The sequence below is a fragment of the Dermacentor silvarum genome, chromosome 4 (genome assembly GCF_013339745.2).
Source record: "Dermacentor silvarum isolate Dsil-2018 chromosome 4, BIME_Dsil_1.4, whole genome shotgun sequence".
NCBI classification, from domain to species: domain Eukaryota; kingdom Metazoa; phylum Arthropoda; class Arachnida; order Ixodida; family Ixodidae; genus Dermacentor; species Dermacentor silvarum.
The window spans coordinates 193621859-193641481 of record NC_051157.2 but is presented as its reverse complement, the minus strand read 5'-3'; the positions used below and the strand labels follow the sequence as shown (position 1 = coordinate 193641481).

The 19623-nt window shown below is 45.6% G+C and overlaps 1 protein-coding gene across 6 annotated transcripts in view; it reads right to left on the bottom strand.

The window, feature by feature from the left end:
• Positions 1–19623, bottom strand: part of LOC119450883 (probable D-lactate dehydrogenase, mitochondrial) — a 463244-nt gene that overhangs the window by 420500 nt on the left and 23121 nt on the right. For 4 of the 6 annotated variants that reach the window (XR_007466574.1, XR_007466573.1, XM_049666301.1 and 1 more), the window contains exon 1: positions 2676–2818. The exons of 1 other annotated variant lie outside the window; for it this stretch is intronic. The gene's annotated coding sequence lies outside the window, so the exon portion shown is untranslated. Of the gene's footprint in view, positions 1–1283; positions 1415–2675; positions 2819–19623 lie in introns of those variants that run through there. One more of the 6 variants, XM_049666300.1, reaches the window with a different exon arrangement.

Sequence of the window (19623 nt, the reverse complement as noted above, 5' to 3'; positions counted from 1 at the left end):
TGGACGAGATAATAATTTAGGGCGGTATATCAGCGTGAGCTAGGGTGAAACGCGGGAACTAAACAAATCTCTTGGCAAATACAAGCGCGCATACAGAGAAACTGCTCACAACCCCATATGTTTTCAGATCACGCTAAACAAGAAAAAAAAATTCTCTCTGTAGTCCACGCTTCCAACCTTAAAAACTAAAATACGGGATTTTCCGTTCCAGAACGACAATCTCATTATAAGGCACGCCGTAGTGAGGGGGCGACTGCTTGCGTAGGGTTCTTTACACATCAACCTGAACCTAAGCAAGCGATCGTTTTTGCATTTCGCTTCCTTCGAAATGCGGCCGCTGCTACATTCGAACCCCTGACGTTGAAGTCTGACGCTTCTTTTGTTTTCGACTTGTCGGAGGATTAGCAGCGCCACGCCCTAGCCACTGCGTTACCGTGGCGGGTAGCCATCAACCTTCGAACGCAAATATGCAATGCATACTTCTCCGTGTAAGTTCCTGGACTATTCTAATTTTCCACTGGGCAGCGAAGTCGCTCGGACATTTAGCTTGTTTGTGAATTCATGCTCCGAAAATATCTCCGCTCGTCTGTAAATATATTGTATAGAATGTAAAGTCAGCGCTTGTCTTTCTCACTACGATGCTATGAGAAGAGCAAAATTTACACATGGAAATACTGTAATAACAAATTTAAGCACTCGCAAATACAAGCATCTGTAGAGTATTCGGAATCGATTTTCACAAGAAAAGAAAATTTACCGATTGTCACAATAATTTGCGCGTATGCACCCTCCTTTAGTTCGAGGGCTCCATATGTGCAGAAGACGGAAAGTGGGGGCGGGGAGTAATATTGCGTGCCGTAAAACAAGTGGTGGTAAGCTTTGTACTGCGGAAACGCGTTCCGAGGGAACCACTGTATTCCGTGTATTGTTGCGTTAGAAGTATGTTTAAGCCTTCTTTCCCCATCTCTCCAGAGATAACTTAAAAGGAGAGAGGAAACAAAGTTCCAGTGCGGCACTTCTGATTCTAATAAGAACAGTGGTTTGACGAATTCAGAAATTTCAGAACGTTTTTTGCCCCATTAAGAACTCCGCGCCTGATGGGGTGGGACGTTCATCGTCCGAATGTCCACATTCAAATGAAGACACTTTTTGTGCGGCGTCAACACGAATACGCCTCGAACGAGACCAGTGTTGAGAGAGCCCAGTTTGTATGCAAAGAAACACAGCTGTATCTCCAAGGGCGCGGCTACGCTCTGCTCGCACGTAAATTCATCGTCACTGACATTCTCGTCGCAATAACGTCGATCGCAACAGAATTATGCCACTACACTTTGGTTGAGCTGTACATTCGAAATAAAAGAGGCGATGAACCAGTTTGCAACTTGAAGTGAGGATGCTTTCCAGAGGGAAGACCAATTTATCTGCGCAGAGATAGATGACCCTGGCATGATAATGCCTCTTAAACACGTGGCGTCTCGGGTTACGTTTCCGGGTGACGTGTGACGGCGCGCGTCCCGTGCATATTCTCGCCACTGATAATTGTTCGCGGGGGTCTCCTATTCCACCCCCTTTGGCAGCAGCGGTCGCTAACTTCAAGTCATGAAATTATATCAAGAAACACGTGATTCAAGCATTAACCCCTTCAAGTCACGATGTATGCGCATTTGTGGACTCGACTTATTGTTTGTCATTTGTGTGCATTTGCGGCACGAAATAGACGACAAAAAGTAAGCGTAGGGTAAGTTCAACATTTTGCTTACCTTAAGTACCTTCATTTTACTTCTGAGCAAAATCTATTACTACCGAAGATCGCTTCGGAGACTGTAGCTACAGTGTTTGGCGGGAGGTGTGACGTGGGACGTTTCTGCAGCAACTGCGAAAGATGTTTTTTTCTTTCTAGTAATACTTGAAGCCAATACTCAACCTGGGCAAGGTATTCGCGCTCGTGAGTCAATTCATTATCATTAAGAAACGTATCATTACTGAGTGCACAATAGTAAGATACTTAATCACTCTGCAACTATGGTGACTCGTCCTAATATGCAGTAAGAGTCATTATACCACCATGACTTGCTATTAATGGAATATGCAGCACTTTGAAATAAAATTATGCAAATTACATACATTTATCGACAGTCGACAATAATTCTTGACAGAAGAGGTTAAGGGAGCAGTCAGCGATGAAGGCATCAAAGGACAATGCTAGTAACGTTATAGTGACATTCTGCAAAAACTGATCTTGTTCAAAACACGTGATTAAAGCAGTAAAAGACAGTAAGGCTTCACAGAAAAGTGTTTGGAGTATAAATGTAAAATTTTACTATGCGATACTTGGCGTTTAAAATACTCGATTGAAACATGTAAGGGTGCAGTAAAATATATTTGATAAAAATAAAGAAAGTAAGCAAGTTACTGAAAAAATCCGCTGAAAACAACATTACCAGGTACGACACAGCAGAGGAGAGCTTCACTCGAATTAAATAGCAGCATACGCGGCTCGGCTAGAGCAACAGCAAACGTAAAACAAGAGTATTGACGAAAAGCAGGACACAATAGAACACACCCGCATATCGCCATCCGAAGAAACCAATATATGCCAGAATCACTTTCCGCGTCCGTAATCCTACCTTTCCCTACTCATAAGAGATGAGAGTGTCCTTCAAAGCGAAGCTCACCGTTATGGTGTTTCTCCTGACGCAAATGGCAGCGCAAGGCGAAACAAAAGGCGGGCGTTCGTCGGGGGTATTCCCTCGCACAGAGTCAGCTCCGACAGACAGGTGCCGTGAGCAACACCGAGGCGGCTTCCCCCCTCTATTCAGACGAGAGAAAGTTTGGGCACGTTCCAGCTCTATAGTGACGTCACCTTTCCTGAAGGCAAAAGGCGCGCGCTGCTCGCCGCTTTCACAGTCGACGTACAGAATCAGCAAACAGTGCTCGCGTCACGCTATCGCGACGCCGCTTGTCTCAGACGTAATCAGGCGAACGTCAGCATCCCGCAGTGAAAGCGACACCGCAATCGCGCCTGAAGCTGCATCTGGACACGGAAGCACGCGGCAACCTTAACCCGTTCGCCGAAGAGAACACGGCCTCTCACCACCTTGAGCGCCGTGAATTGAAGAGCTTCTCGTCAAACCAGATGAACGAGTTTTAGGGAAGAGTGCTTATTGCGTGTGGCGTTGAATAACCCATGAAATTTATGGTTCCTGGCCTATGCTCCTATTCACTGGATTTCCATCGTAGCAGCATAAATACGTATGCGGCGTTACAAGGAATTAAAAAGGCTAAAACAATTTCGCAAGTGCGAGCGTGCATTAATAGCTAGCTGTCTGTGGGTAAGCGACGAAAGACATCATTGCAACGAAACAGCGCTGCAGCTTTCTCAACTGCGAATTCATTGTACATTTTCGAGCAGAGTAGTTTGCATCGGCAGGCGTACGCAGAACGCTCGACCATCACAATGTTACGATCACTCGAATGAACCTGTTGCTTTGTGTCTCAAAACGCTTGCGGCGCGATGGCAGTATACATTAAATGTCTGGACGTCGGAACTGAAATTTGCGCTATCGCTACTTTAGCGAAAGCGAAGAATCTTCAATCACCTGCGAAAACTAAAGTGCCTACATTACAAACGTAAGCTTGCCGCGGTCGCTCTCCGCATAAATACGAAGAAACCACGACACGTTCTTGTGCCCATAATCCAGACGAAAGTGAAGCTAAAAAGCATATATTAATAGCGGAAAGCGGCAAAGTGGACTGTTCCCTTCAGCCGAGCGCTAAAGTATTAGTTACACAGGGAAAGTATAAACGCTGAAACTTGCTAACTGCCGAATAAATATGACTCCGAAATGCGTTTAAAAAACCAGTGATTGTAATATAAGAGGAAGCTTTAACTCAGGGGCTCTTATCTAATTATATGGAACCCGCGAAATGTTTTTTCTGGCATCCACTGCACCGAGTTTGATGACGTTCTTGCTTCTGAAGGAAAATGTTAAAATCTACTGACTGTAGGATGTGGATATTTAAATCAAATCTCTATTGGCGAACACTCCTGCATTTGCCTGCCTGCGACTACTGTTGCTGTCTTGCCGAATAGCTCAACGAACCTTTGACATGCCGCGTAGAAGCCCAATGATTTAATCATTATGCCACAATTTTTTCTTCGGTTCATTGTAATCGCACGTGTTCTTCTACCATGCCAAGGCGAGCTAGATCTTTGAGGTAATTGCCGCGTGTTGATTGTCACGATGATTACCTTACTCTACCAATAATGCGGGATTGGCAGAGAAACGGTTTGTAAATTTCAAATAATTAAGAGTAAATAAAGTAATGCAATATGAGAGTTATCACATTACACCGCTCGGGTGCGCTCCAGTTTCGTTTATACCATAGATGCAGATATGAAGCAAGGAAATGTATAGCATTTCGTTCAACGCTTCACGAAAGCTTCGTTTCACATACATTCCAAGCTCTGCGTTAAATGTTCATGCTTTTTTTTATTTAGGCCATCCGTTCCTAAAATAAAAATTAAAAAAAATAAAGATTGTGTGATTTCCAAAGACTGAAGTATCTAGTTTACAAATTTGTAACTCAACAATAAAAAACGATAGCAAGTTTCAGTAAATTGCACATATTGAGACATTTAAAGCACACATAATTGATGGATTAGACACCACTCTTAAATATACCGTTAATTTGTGAGTACGACTTTTTGAAAAATCTCGTAAAAGACTAAAATATAACGTAAGCTGTAAATTTGTATCAGACTTGTCCATTTCAGATACTCGAACCAAAGCTGTTTACAAAACTGAGAGCCCGTTCATGGTGGACAGTTACGAATTTTAAATTTCTATTCTATTTTTTGGCAATTGAACTACGTTTGTCAATTTTAGTAAAATCTTGAGGCCCTTACATAAAAACGTTATTTCTTACAGTGTGCAGAATTTAACGTCCTTGTTAGCAACAAACTTAATTTAAATCAGTTCAGCGGGTGCATAAACAGAACATTTCTGCGTTTCATATATTTTGATAGAGAAATCGGCGTTGGCCTGGAACTAAACTTCCCCTTAAGTCTATTAGGCTGAACAATATAAATGAAATTGTTTCCCTTTCAAAGATACGAAGAATGAAATACCCAGGCGAAGCACATATATCTGAAAATGGTAGCAAATTAAGAATACAAAATAATAGGGTGATTCATTGTACGCGGCTGAAGGTCGACGTGGCCTGTTCATAATTTTTTTATTCTTCGGTGCACCGAGGAATTTATGTAGCTGCCGCCCCTCAAATGTAGTGCCTTCGGAGGGAAGCAGTAATGTTAACTATTTAACTAACTACCTAACTACGGAGCTACCTACCTAATTAAGTAAATAAATTTGCTCGTTTACTAAGATGTAGGGCAAGGTTTAGTAATGTCAAAGCTTCTCAGTTTGCGCTGCGCACATGGTTTCGATTTATGTAAAGTGAAATTGCCCGACAATAATTCCAACTCCCAAAGGCGGTTGAGTGAGCTAGCCACCGTGATAATGGGCAATGAGAGACGGAAGCATTCGAAAGCGTAAATAGGTGTTAATTACTGCTAATTGAGGCAATACTTGCCTTCACCGTCTTTATCCCATTTCTCTAATAAATTCTAGCAGTGGCGTTTCTTTTATTTCCCTGCAGACGTGGCATGTCAAAAAACGAAGGCGAAAACTTGTACTGTCTCTTTCCTGCTTCAACGGTACAAACCTAAGTACTTTGAGCTAGCTCGGGTGCTTCACTGTGATGCCTGCTGAACGCATTGCAATTAATAAAACAATAAAAAACGCGACCAGTTATTCTCAAAGAAAGAAATTGCAACGACAATAGTAATCCATTACCGCGAAAGCATCGGCTAGTCCCCGCCTGAGTAGGATAGTAATAATCCTAGTTAGAGAGCCAATAGTGATGCATCCTCTTTTAGCAACAGAGGCGTTATTTAGACTAAGCTTGGTGCCAATGTTTCGTCCTCTCCTTCATATTTGGTTTAATTCCGATAGCTAATAGACGGACAGTCGACGCGAGTACGCGCGGTCTGTGTGGCCGCCGTCGTCCTGCCATGGTATCGACAGCGCATGCGCGGCCCGCGCGCCGAGGGTTAGAACAGTGGCGCAACCACGGGGGGCGGGGGGGTTGGGTTTCGGCTGTGGTGCCCCCCCCCCCCCCCCCCCCCGCGTCCAGCCCTACCAGTCCAACGTGTACCTTCAGTGCTCCGTTCACATTGTCATTACAATGCAGGACGCGGCTTGAGGTGCAATTTTCGTGAATAACAAAAACACTCTATCACTGTCTTGTATTTATTCATTCACTCTTCAATTACTTTGAGTAAAACGCTGAAGAAATAACCGTCATCATCACCCTTGGTTTCATCATATTATTATTATTATAATTCATTTTATTTTCGGTTGGATTCCTCGGGCTAAAGCAATGAAATTGCATACTATGCAAAGTGCTTGCTCCCCCCCACAAGAATTCAACCCCCCCCCCCCCCCCCCATGGCAGAGATCCTGGGTGCGCTATACTGGGTTAGAACACACAAGTTTTTGGAACGGCAAATCAGCAACGACGCCGATAGAACGACGAAGGTGGTATGACGACTACAAGACAATTGGAGGATGTTTCTAAAATGATGGCGATAGTGTGCTGACAGCCTGCCGACGACTGTCTAACGACGATGAACCTAAATGGTGACAATGGAAGGACCACGGCGGCATCACGACGACGGTATGACAATGAATGCAATGCGACAGCATGATTACATTGAAGTGGTGAAGGAATGACGTCGATGAAACAATTAAGGAATGATTCAAGTGGAACGATGTAGGTGATATGACGATGACGGCATAACAAAAATTGAACGATGCTTATGATATGATGAAGATGGTATGACAACGTGACGACGACGGCATGACGACAATGGGATGACGACGACTGAGTGACGACGAAAACATGAGAGGCACATGACGAAGCTGAAATGATGACAATGGAATGACCACGACGACATCACGACCACAAGCACGTACCTATAGTGGTCAAGCTGGTAGACAACTTGGGTTAAAAAAGTTTAGTTGTGGCTTAACTCAGTTATGCCTGGGTGTGCGTAGCGAGAGGTACGGTTAATGTTACTGTTTAGCTTGGTGTTTCATTCCGTCATTGATCCACGGCCCTGGCACGAGAGGCCGAACCAAACGACCAACCCTCCTCATCTGAATGCACCCGCCTGGCCGCTTCGTACTTAACGACGGTTCTCGAGGCGTGCGGCTCGTTCTTCGTCCGTCTCCTAGGATCGCTGCCTCCTCTTGGTTTCGATCCGACGACGAAGCCTGGCTTTATTCAGTCTCTCCGACTAACTTTCCATATCTGCCGACGAATCCGACCGAGCCGCCCCTTCTATATATACGATGCAACGCCGTTTGCTGGCAACGCCGCCGGCTAACGCCGCGGCGGTTGCTAGGCAACGGCTCAGCTCGCGGTGCGGCCACCGACCACAGCGAAACAGCGAGAATGCGGCCAATCTCGCTACAAAATTATGGGGTTTACGTGCGAAAACTACGGTCTGATTATGAGGCATCTGGGCCACCTGGGCTTCTTTAACATGCACCTAAATCCAAGTACACGGGTGTTTTCGCATTCAACCCCCATTGAAATTCCGCCCCATTGGCTGGGATTCGATCCCGAGACCTCGTGCTTAGTAGCCCTACACCATAGCCACCAGGAACCACGACGGATATACAACTTGGGCCCCTGGGTCGGTGTAAGAGTCTGGCTAGCTAGGTAGCTAGATAGATTCAAGGTGCCTAAAGTAGACAATGAATGCGAATCGTATTCAAAAACCGAAATCTGCGGCATAAGGAACTTCGATGGAATGGTCAAGTAGCCAGTACAATGCCGTCCACCGCTGTGTAGAGCGTGCGAGCGGCCGCTGATGATGATGATTTATTGGGATCCTCATTGAAATGGACGGCTACAAATAGTCACCAAGCCAGCTTGAGCTAATCGGGTATGCTTATATGCATTCTACAATTTGACAGCGAAGCTGCGAAGGGCTGGGTCGCTTAGGATCGTGTCCGCGTGTAGAAAAAAAGTATCATCATCAGCATTGGCTCAAGCGTCGTCGTCTTTTTGAGTGAACGGCCCCTTCTCCCTCCCGGCCGGCTGAACCCCCGTTATCTCCAGTTTCTTGCGCCAGTCGACCTTTTATTGCGATAGCAATTACATGGACAGTCCAAAGCATATTTCTGCCGTCGGCGTCGCCGTCGTCGTCGCCGTCGCCGTTGCCGTGAGGTTCCGTATGACGTCAATGGAGATGAAATCGTCGCCGCGCGCCGCCGAACGCTGTATGTGCGAGTGAAAGGGCGCGAGGGACGCGCTCTTTCACGGGGAGTGAACCCACGGCGGAGAACAAACGCGCGTTCTGCGCCGTGCTTCCTTAAGGGCTGCAGAAGTAGGCGTCTCTTTCCTCCTTTACAATCACCATATATGTAGAGCAAACGCGCCTTCTTCCGACGCGCGAAAGGCCGGGGGGGGGGGAGGGGGAGGAAAGGGAGGTGACGTTTAGCTGCGGCACCCAGTGCCTATTTATATCAGAGGCTCCGGCAACAGTCAGCAACGCCGCACGCATTTTGTGTGAACGCTGGCAAAACGCCGACAGCGTCGACATTAGTTCTGCGTGTTGCCGGTGCTGCTGCATGTCCAAGTTTATACAGCTGATCAAGCTATTAGTATTACTCCGTATAGCTCGCTACAAATTTGCTATCGCAATTGATGCTTCGCCTTTCAGGTGAAACTGCGACAACTTTTTTTTTATGTCGCGTTCCCTCCTGAGTAGAGTTGGGCCCGGCTGCGAGGCTAGCGTGGCAAGCCTGCTGGAAGCTGCGCCCGACTAGAATTGAACTCTGCTAGAGGCTAGCGAGGCTAGGCCGGCGGCGCTCTTTTTCTGCGTCCCTGAGCCTCGGCTGCTGACACGCGTTCTTTCCCTCGCTCCTCCGACTGCCCCGCGTGCGTTTATTGACAGGGCTGCTCTTCCCAGGCCGCAGTTCCAGCAGGGTATTCAAGGTCGTATTCTGCTACCTTGACGATTCAATGCTAGCTGACCGACTCTAAGGACACCCTACCCGAGACAATAACGACTACCCTCTCCCTCCCCTTCTTCCACTTTTCCTACTTTCTATCCCCCTTTCCCCACTCCTCAGATGCTGAGCCGTGCTCCCCATAAGGTCTGCAGAAACATGCATATTTCCTCTTTTCCTCAACCTCTACTACTACTGCTACTATTGACAGGGCTGCTGATAAATTGAAGGAAGGCGAGAAGGGCTCGGCGCGGCGGCCTGACGGCGGGGGAGATATAGGCAGTCTGCAGCCTCGCCCGCCTGTGCCGCCGGCTCTCTTCCGTCTGTCTACGAAAAAAGTAGGTCAACGGAGGAGTTAAAGCTTTGGTAATATATACGGAGCTTTGGGGGGAGGGTATTCTGTAAGAGTCCACCTAGTGGACTGTCCATTTCGGCTGTCGCGATTGGTTCCAGCTGCAAGAGCGAGGAGACTGGTTGGCTCCTTGTCGTTGTTGGCTCCTTCTCCCTGTTGGTCAAGGACTCTTGTCTAGTAACGTCGTATAAAAGCGTGAGGAACGCGCTAGGAGAGCCGTCACCCGTGGACGCCGAGCCAGTTCTTTCAGAGCCGGGCATTGTATAGCCATCGTCTAAGTGTTAAAAAAATACCCCATTGTGGTACTCGGAGCCGGCACCGAAGTCTCTTTCCCGAGTACGTAGCGCAGCGCTCGGTTTAACATTTTGTAGCCAAATTCAACATAGAAAATCCCCAATATATCCAAACCCCAACATAGCGAAACCCACCACAGCCCCAGCTTCGTGGACTTGCCTCTTCATAGGGTGGAAGGGCTCTGACTTTTTGTATCATCATCAACAGCCTATATTTACGTCCAGTGCAGGACGAAGGCCTCTCCCTGCGATCTCTAATTATCCCTGCCTTGCGCTAGCTGATTCCACCTTGCGCCTGCAAATTTCCTAACTTCATCACCTCACCTAGTTTTCTACCGTCCTCGACTGCGCTTCCCTTCTCTTGGTATCCATTCTGTAACTGTAATGATGCACTTTTTGTATACATCCTAACCTTTTTTTCTCTTCCTCAAAATTTTTATCTACTTCGCACCGCTACTTATGTCTTAAGGATGATGATGATGATTTATTGACATCCCCTTTGAAACGGGGTGGTGAAAAACAGTCACCTATGCTGCTTGATTTAATCAGGTATGTATTACACGTTTATCATTCTAGCATTTCGTATGCATCTTAATATTTTTTTCTCTTTCAAAACTGCCCTACTTACCTCGGATCATTACCTATGCCTGTAACGGATCTCGTCGTATCAGTCTTTTCCCTGCTTTTTTTCCATCAATACTCTAAACGCTGACCGGTTGATTCTTCCGTCAACTTAAAATCCCGAAGCGCCTCTGCAAGGCGCACGTTATCTACATGTCTCACTGAGTGGATCCCTTCGCAATCCATTAGGATATGCTGAGTGATCTCTCGATTTTTTCGTCAGCATACGCATGCCTCATCTAGTTCCGAATATTTCTTCCGATATGTTTTCGTCCTTAGGCAACCAGTTCGAGCTTCAAATAGCAAGGCACTGCCCTTGGTGTTATCGTACAGACTTTCCCTTCTAATTTCTTTCTTTCCATTCTTGTAAAACTCATGTTCTTTTTTGCTTCCATTCTTTGCATCCAATTCGCTGTCTCTGCTTCTCTCACTTCCTTTCTGATGACTACTGGTTGTCTATTTACACTTTCGATTACCCTGTCCTTAGTTGCCTACTTCCTTCACCTCTTCCTCCATTCTGTGTTCGCGCTTTTCAGGTACAGGTACTTGTGCCGTTTAGCCGCCCATTTGTTTGGATCCATGCTCCCGAGTCTTTTTTTGCAACTAATTTTGCTCTGCACTTCTCTGACTTCAAAAGAGGTCAACCCTGTGGTACCCTGCACTGCCTTATGTGTTGTCTAACCGGAGGCTTCCAAAGGCAACCAGCCTGCTGATCTTTGGTTAACTTCCAAGCTAGGTGATGATGAAAATGATGATTTATTGGCATCAATTTTGAAACGAGGCCTACGGGGTGACCTACGGGGACAAATAGTGACCCGGCTTTGCTTTGTGGGATGACACCTGGCGGCAGTCGCTGGGCCCGATAAAGTTTGCCCGGGAGCATGCGTGCCCTAATAAACATGCAGAATTGCACGCGCTGCTTGTAACCAGAGGTGATGTTCGTAAGCGCATTTGTTATCTGGAATAGTCTGTGAGCGCACATCATTCGTTGCGAAAGGACGGGCGCGCGTCATGAGCCCATACGCTTCATTCTATGGCATTTGCGGTGCAGCAAGCGGCCCCAGGTCGAGTGCAGATTCGGGTAAATAATGGCGTTTTTCAACGTCGCAACTCGTGAAAAGCAGTTGTGCATATTTATTAGGACGCGCATGCTTCTGAGCCCGATATCTTTGACGCAGTAACTGCCACCAGGTGTCGCCCAGCATAGAAAAGGCAGATCGCTCGCGCGCCGTACGCAATAGTGGACTACACTGTACGTATACATTGTCAAATAATACATCACCCAATTTTGAGCCCCGCTGCGGCCACGAAGCTCATTTTTGGTGTATTACGTTAGATGTATTACGTTAGGAAGAATGCCAAGGTTATATTCTAATCAATAAGAAGGGAGACGTCAAAGAATTGAAGAATTGTACGCCCATTAGCTTGCTTTCAGTATCGTGTAATATATTCACCAGGATAGCTTTCGATAAGTGTCAGGGCAACACTTAACATCAATCAAACAAGAGAACTTCCGTTCTGATGACTCCTGGTTGTCTATTTACACTTTCAATTACCCTGTACTGGGTTGCGAACTTCCTTCCCCTCTTCATCCCTTCAGTGTCCGCGCTTTTCAGGTACTGATACTTGTGCACTTTAGCCGCCCATTTATTACTATTTATAAATTGCAACGTGGCCTGCTTGTACTAAGGGAAGCTTGCAATTATATTGCATAATTAAAATGAGCTTACCAATACATAAACGCATAAATGTACAGAAACTGCTATTAAAGGGTGTGTCACACTTGAACTTGGGAGAAATTGCTTCTGTTTTAAAACTTAAAACATCATCGGAGCATCAAGTATATTGTGTAGGTGTCCGGAAGCGTTAGTTGTAGGAGCGTCAACTGGCGCCGGCGGCTTTGTTGTGATGCGACTGGTTAATACAATACCAGAAACACAATTCAGGGGCCTCGATGTAGCGCACCTGCTTTGTTCTGTATTTTACTGTACTGGGTAAGATAGTCAACGACAGAATAAACAAACGAGACTCAACTTTCTATTTACAACTATCAGAACACACCAAGAACAAGTGAGACGAGGTGTTTTATGAAGTTATCTGAATATTAGCGAGGAATAACGCAAGACCGTTTAAAGCTAACTGGTTCGCGTCTGAAGTGTTAAATCGCATTTTTAATATGAAATTTGGGCACACAGAAGCACCATTTTCTGTGCAGTTCGCAAACGTTTGGTCTAAAGTTGAGTTAAATGCCAAGGAACATTTCCTGTAGCTGAACAATCAAATAAAATTTATTGTCTCTAGAAGTCTTATATTGCTTAGTGAAATTTCCGGAAAAAAATCAAGTAATAGCGCAAGGCAGAGGAAATTCGACGAAAACGGACAAAGCGCTTCGTTCGTTTATCTCCCGTGTCTTGCGCTGTTCCTCGATTTTTATAGAACATGTACCAGGCGGCCCAAATTCGCAGTTTTTTAAAGTGTATTATTAAAGGATAGCTTAATACTGTGCTTATTATTTCATAAACGTAATCATCGTAGCTACTACGTTGCTTTTGGTTAAAGAACGTCCAGTGCATATATAATCTGAAAATGGTTAAAGTATTTCAAAAAGAATATTTGTTGAACAAAACTACTTCATGGTAATATATTCACAAATTCTAAAATAAGCGTATAAAAATGTCCACACTACATAAGAAACGTGTGGGAAAAAGATCCTGCGAGAATTTCTGTTCCCTATTTAAAAAAGAGCCAAGTTAATTACAGATTCAGTTGAACACTTCGACCCGCAATCCTAAATGTGCTATGAGTACTACATATCACTGAGGCAAACTTAGAGAAACTGTAGGGCTGGCAATTGTTAAGCTTTCTTGTTAGCAGCCTTTAAAAGCTCCGAAGCAGATGACGCCTGCACCTCCTGGCATAGGCGGAAAGTTTCAATTTTTCCGGAGGGGGGGGGGGGGGGGATTGGGTCTGACCAGCTTTCGGAACCCTATCCCTGTATGCTTAGTGTGGGCATTTCTCAGTCACTTCTTCGTTGGCTTGACATGTTCATCATCATATCGGCTTCTGCGTCTTCATCGCTTGTAGGGACTCATCTTGACACTGATCTGTGCCTTGAGTATGATCCGTCCGCCGCGTATTCGCGGCGTATTAAAGGTCGTGTTAACGCTACGTCACAATATATCTATAAATCTCCTGTAATAAAAATTACACAGGAAACTTCGTGTGATCTCGAAAGAGTGTTCACTGAAGCGACGAGCTTATATGAGTATTTGCAAGTCCTCAGAGCAGGAGACAATTCAGGTTTTACAGCCTGAGTCTCCTCGTAGCACCAAGAGAGTGGCATTTCTCGGATGAGCCGTGCGACCAGCGGATTGAGTTAACCCCGGCAGGGAGTTATATTTGTTTTGTGCGGATTACGTAGCACAAATACACTATAATGAAAAAAAAAAGCCATGTAACGCCTTGTAAATGTTTTAATACAAAAGATACAATCAAGAAATTTTTTTCCTGACGAAAGGTCAGTTATTGAGAAGATAAGACATAACATATATAAAAATTAAACGATATATAACAATTTCTGAACAGAACTTATGACGAATTATTAGCATAAGTATAATGTCATCCCATGACGCAGTAGTTCCATTACTTGACGAAGCTTACCTTATGCCACTGGTTTCGTTTATTTTCCGGGGGCAGAATAAAGGATTATAGAGTGAAACTCATCAGGTGCCCAAATAAGTATATTAACAAATATATATTTAAGACAGCGATATCTCAAAAGCGCGAAAGGACTCGATAGCAAATAGAGGAACAACGTGGTTTGTGTTATTGAGCGGCAAATACAGCATACGCCAAATACAAATTAATAAGAAAAATGCACAGATAGATTAGGTTATTTTACAAATGGAGGAAACCCCGCGTCTTTTCATACCACATTCCCTCACTCTGCTTTCGCTGTTATGGACATCATTTTCGTTCCTTTGTATAACTTTTCGCGTTGTTTTCTAAGCCAGCTGGTTTGCTTTGACTTGTAAGTTGGTGCCTTTCTCTCTCCTAATAAAGACATCAGTTCGTTGTCTGATGCGATGATTTCGCCATCACTTAAAGAGTGTTAGTTCGGGCACTTGATCTGGAAATGAAGTCGTCGGCAACCTTATTCAAATTGAATTTTGCGGGATAGTTCTCTGTGGGCGTGCAATATTGCCAGATGCTTCAAACGGGCTTGTCCAGTCGTCGACCACAAGTACATTTTAAGTCGCCGAAGGCAAGAAAAGGACCTCTCGGATGTGGTCGACAAGACCGGAATGGCCAACGCAATTTTTTTCTAGCTTAGCCATTTCCGGCAAAGCGTCTCGCAGGTGTTCCCCCTTGCCCCCCGTAAACATGTGTACGACGTCCTCGTATGTGACATTTTAAGCCGACCTTTGCTGGCTTAAAATGTCAATCAGCATATCTCTATGCAAAATCAGGCGTCCTGGTTCATGGTCGTCACCGTAGAACTTCCCTATGGCAAGCTGCTCAATGTGGGACTTTAACCGTACCGCCACATATCAGGTGGATACCTGCTGTTTAACGAAGACAGTACAGTGTCAAGTGCTTCGTAGTACCTCTGGCGGTACATGTCACTCGCTGATGGAAACAGGTGAGCTGAGGAACCTTCTTAATAGCGGTGTGGAGTCTTCTTTCGCCCAGCAGCTAGAACACGCGGGTCCTCAACTCCTACTTTTCCTGCCTCTGCCATACGTACGCGGGTCACGCGCTTTATTTTGGAGTTAATCTGCACCGAGTTCAAGCTTGGGCCATCCGAGATGGCTGGTCCCTTCGCGTGCGCTGTCTTCCCGCGCGCCTAGTGTTATGCTTCCGCTGGTGCTTATACGGTGGGAAATACGCTTCCTTTTCAAGCGTCAGACGGGTTCTGGCGAAGTACCGATAAGCGAGGTGCCCACTGTTGGTTTTGTCGTTGGTGCTCATTCTATGTTTGTAGCCGGTGTACATTGCAACGTCCGCAGCTGCGGTCGAAGTGAGCTCGACGCCTGCTTTCTATTTCTACTTTTATTGCGACACAATTGTATCGACACTCCAGGCAAATTTTCGCTGTCGCCGTCGCCGGGATATTCCGTATAAAGTCCAAAAGTCATTTGAGTGAGCGTACCCATACACTACGGGTGCGAGCAAAAGCGCGTAACACTGAGCCGTAACACTTGATGGACGTTATCTTCCCACGCGCTCAATATTCGGCTTAGTTGGAGGCCACATGATCAAATGCGCGCATGGGGAGGAGAGCACGCGTCTTCTCATGTAGCCCTGCCGCAGCTGCAAATGACTGTGCGCGGTTGACGCTTACGCGGCCCGCGTGCCGTATCCAATTGTTGGTAATCATTGGGGGGTGCAATTATCAAGGGCGACCAGGGATGGCTGCTAACTTCATGCGCGCTGTCTTCGTTCTTAGGCTGTTTTTCCGCGCCCAAGTGTTGCAGATCGCATAGCCTAAGATACAGGGGCAAATTGGAGATTGCTCACAGAGGCCGTCCTGTAGAGGACATAAAGATATGCAGATGATGATGAATGTAATTTTCAGAGTCACGATGAATCGCATGGCTACACGAACCGTTCGCCCCCCTGCCGGCGTTCATCATAATGTCAGCGTTGTGATAGCGACGTACTGCTCGTGGTCTTCTAGCGAGATATTTACAGGCTTGCATGGTCGGTGCATTGCACGATGTTTGTTATTTTAATTAATAAGTAAATGTTACTACAATTCATATAGGCGATATAGCCAACATACAGACGCGTGTGAGGGCCGCACTTTTTTGCCGCAATTTTGACGAGCCTTACATGGGACCGGGCCATTGTATCTAATTTTTCCAACTACGAGTATGAAATCCGCCGTAAACCTCCACGATCGCCTCTTCTCGCCATCTGTAGCCGTGTACAACTTTATAAGACGGCGACATTTGCCCCTCAAAGGCGGATGCACACGAGCATCCACCAATGGGCGCGCACTCTAGACTGACGTCATGAGCCGGACGGCCGGTGACCCCGCCGACAGAGGACATGGCAGCCCGCGCTTCGAGCTGGGCCGAGTCGCGTCAGCGGGGCTATTTCTTTAGTCGTGGTGGCAATCGGCTGCTGCGCTTCAGTGATCAGGGCGGGGCGCCTCTCCTGTCTCCTTAAGTTGTAACCGACTTTTTTTATAGTTGCGATGCGGCAAAAGTACGCTGCGCGGGAAAATTCGCAGTGGAGCGCGATCGGAATCAGCGGTGACGCGATTGCTTCTCGGTTTGATTTAAAAAAAACATTTGCTTTCAAGTTGGGGGTGCGGCTCTTACACGGATTTATACGGGCAGTATCTTCCTTCATGTAATTTTCTTATGCTTCGCTATCATTAATACTGCTTCGCGTTTGCGGGGAAACTGCAGCATCTTTTTTTCTTTTTTTTAATTCTGGGTCCTAGGAAAAGCTCTGCTGCGCATGACTGTTATTGATTCTGATTTCGAGGGAATCTGATTTGGCGTCACTTCGGTTACTCAGTTAATTATATATATTTATGAAATCTGCATGCACATTGCGGTGTTTCCATCCCCAATAAATGTTGTAAGTTATTATAAGTTTTTTTTTTGCGTGAGTCGCTAGCATTACCTACTGGAAAGAGAAGCAATGCTGAGACACAAATCAAATTCAAATTCAACTTTATTTACCAGACAATAAGCTGGAAGGTCCGCTGGGCTAAAAGCCGTGAAAACGGCTTGACAGGGCCCAGGTGACCGTTACATGGCAGCAGCTGTACAACGTGCGCAGGTTGTGCATCAGGTTGTGCATCATTCACGTGCATTTCACACACAGTTAAAGAAAGACTCTGCCGAAGGGGTCACTGAAGTCTGCAGGTCTTTTTCAGGGTAAAAAAGCGCGCAAAGCAATTTGTAGCGAGTTGAACATACAGCAACATATTCATTCTCTAAACATAGGCTATCCATATCATTAGAAATAATTGTTAGCTAGCTACCTCTTTCTCTTTCAAAATACCATAAACCTTGTCCTGTGTACATATTGAAATATAATGTGTCCGTGCATGGCGTTCACACTGGAAATAAAATAGCACGTTGAAGTGAAAAACTACGGATGAGGTAGCCGCCGTTGGTGCTTCTAATGCGCTTGTTTTGATATTGTTAGCATTTTCAAAAATAAAGCGAAAGTATGAATGAAAGCCATGCACGTCCGCGTCAACAATGATGCAATGAGCTTTCAGCCACATTAAAGTTTTAAGGGAAAAGGTAGAGGCAACTTAAACCATTAATGATGTGGGTAACAGGAATGATTTGGGTAACAAGGGGGGGGGGGGGGCGTAATTGGCGCCTATGCCTGGTGGTTGTCGCTATGACGCAAGTCCCAGCAGGCCGCCTCCGGGACTCTTTAGGAGCATCATGGACAGCCGCGGGAACCGCCTCATTTCGGTCGTTAAGGCGATTGCTGCGCTTCCTAGTTGGTGTGTCACTTCCGGAGACGGGTGGGTAAAAGCGGTGTTTCTTTCTGTTTCGGTATTCAAAGCAGCTATTCTTGCGAGCTTTCAACGACGCTACAGCTCATATCTCAAACGCAAAAAAAATGTGTGGAAGCTCCTCTATGTAATTCGTTTCGTTGCAGGTGATCGTTAACCCCGTGTCACGTGTGCAATGTAGCTCGCGCATCGGAGGCAACGTGCGAGTCTGATTTCCAGTGATCATCGAACGTATGAATGATAGTCAAAAGGAGCCGGTTGGCATGCATATTATTTTACCTTCCTTATTTATTCTATTAGTATGGCGCATGAAACGCAGATGAAGAATAAATACACAAGTGGGGGTCCCGAAGTAATAACTGTCTGGGCGACCTCCCAACAGCAAATAAATAGGGGTTGGTACACTTATGGCAAACACTTGCAACTGCCATATCCTACAAAGCGCGTGTCCTTCAGTACTGATAGGGCTGGTAGCATGTGGAACAAGCAATCCGGAGAAGTATCACTTACAGAAAAGAAATGAAGTATAAAATACATATATACTTATTCATATCTTAACCAACCAACCAACAAAGACACTAATGTCAGTCTTGTCGTTGGTGTCTTTGTTGCCTTCTAATCATATGACTAATAAAATTCGGGCCCTCGGTTTACCTTTCTTCTATTTCAGAAGTACAGGCTTAACAGTATTTACTGACAAATACTGTCAGGCTTGACAGTTTTTCTTCTGGGGTTTGGAGATCCAGGACCTTCAATGAAAGTATTAAATAAGACTCGGAAATATCCTGTCAGTATCCCTCTAACGTACTGTCACGGTTTGTGTAATCGCTGCAGGCTGATGTCGCGGCAACTAAGAGAACGTCGAAGAATGCCACGAGCTCAGAACCCATTGCGCGAAAGTGTTTGGCCGCTCGCCAATCGGACGGAAGCGCAATGTGCAGAGGTTTTCACCCTGGCGCGTGTCTATTTGCGTTTTGCGGCGCGAGGTAACGCGCCGAGCTGATATGATAAGCAGAGAGGTTGCTGTTGCCGTGCCCGCCTTGTAGGGGAGGCTTCCTATATGCTACAGCAATAAAGAAGTAATTCCCTCTAGCAACGTGCGAACAAAAATTGTAATTCCTGCTAACAAATAAAACAGGAAGGACAGTATAAATGACAAAAACAGAACGTTGACAAGCGGACATCGCGTAAGTTACACCGACTGAAGGCACTTCAGCCGGTGTAAAAAATTGCTCACCAAAAACAATGGACATGAACGACTTGACATGCACTAAGTCTGCCCTTAGCTGAACAGAATGCTGCAGTCTCTGCCACGAAAACTAAGCAATTGTTTAGCGGGGTCTCTGTGCAAGACTAGAGCTTCTGCATTAATTATAGGTTGGGATTGTAGAGCTGTATTCCATCATTATTTCAATTCATTAGTCTTCATTGCACTCAAGTGTTGAGACGTTCTTTCGAACAAAAGTGCAGTTGAAATGGTTCAACACTTTGCAGCGCCGAATAAATGATATGTAAAGCTAATCTTCGTTACGAGTCTTCACTTTGTGGTAGCGCACGCATAACGACACGGACGGAGCATGCAAATGTTCTGTCCGTGTCTTCATGCAAATGTTCTGACCGACAACAAACTTATATCCGTACTGGTGCCCTATGTGACACCCAAATACGTCTAAAGATAGGCACACAATGCGTGGTAAGCACAATACAGAATGAACAAGCACAAATATTGAGACCAAACAAAAGTGATTGCTAGTGTTTGTTTTCTTTTCCTCATTT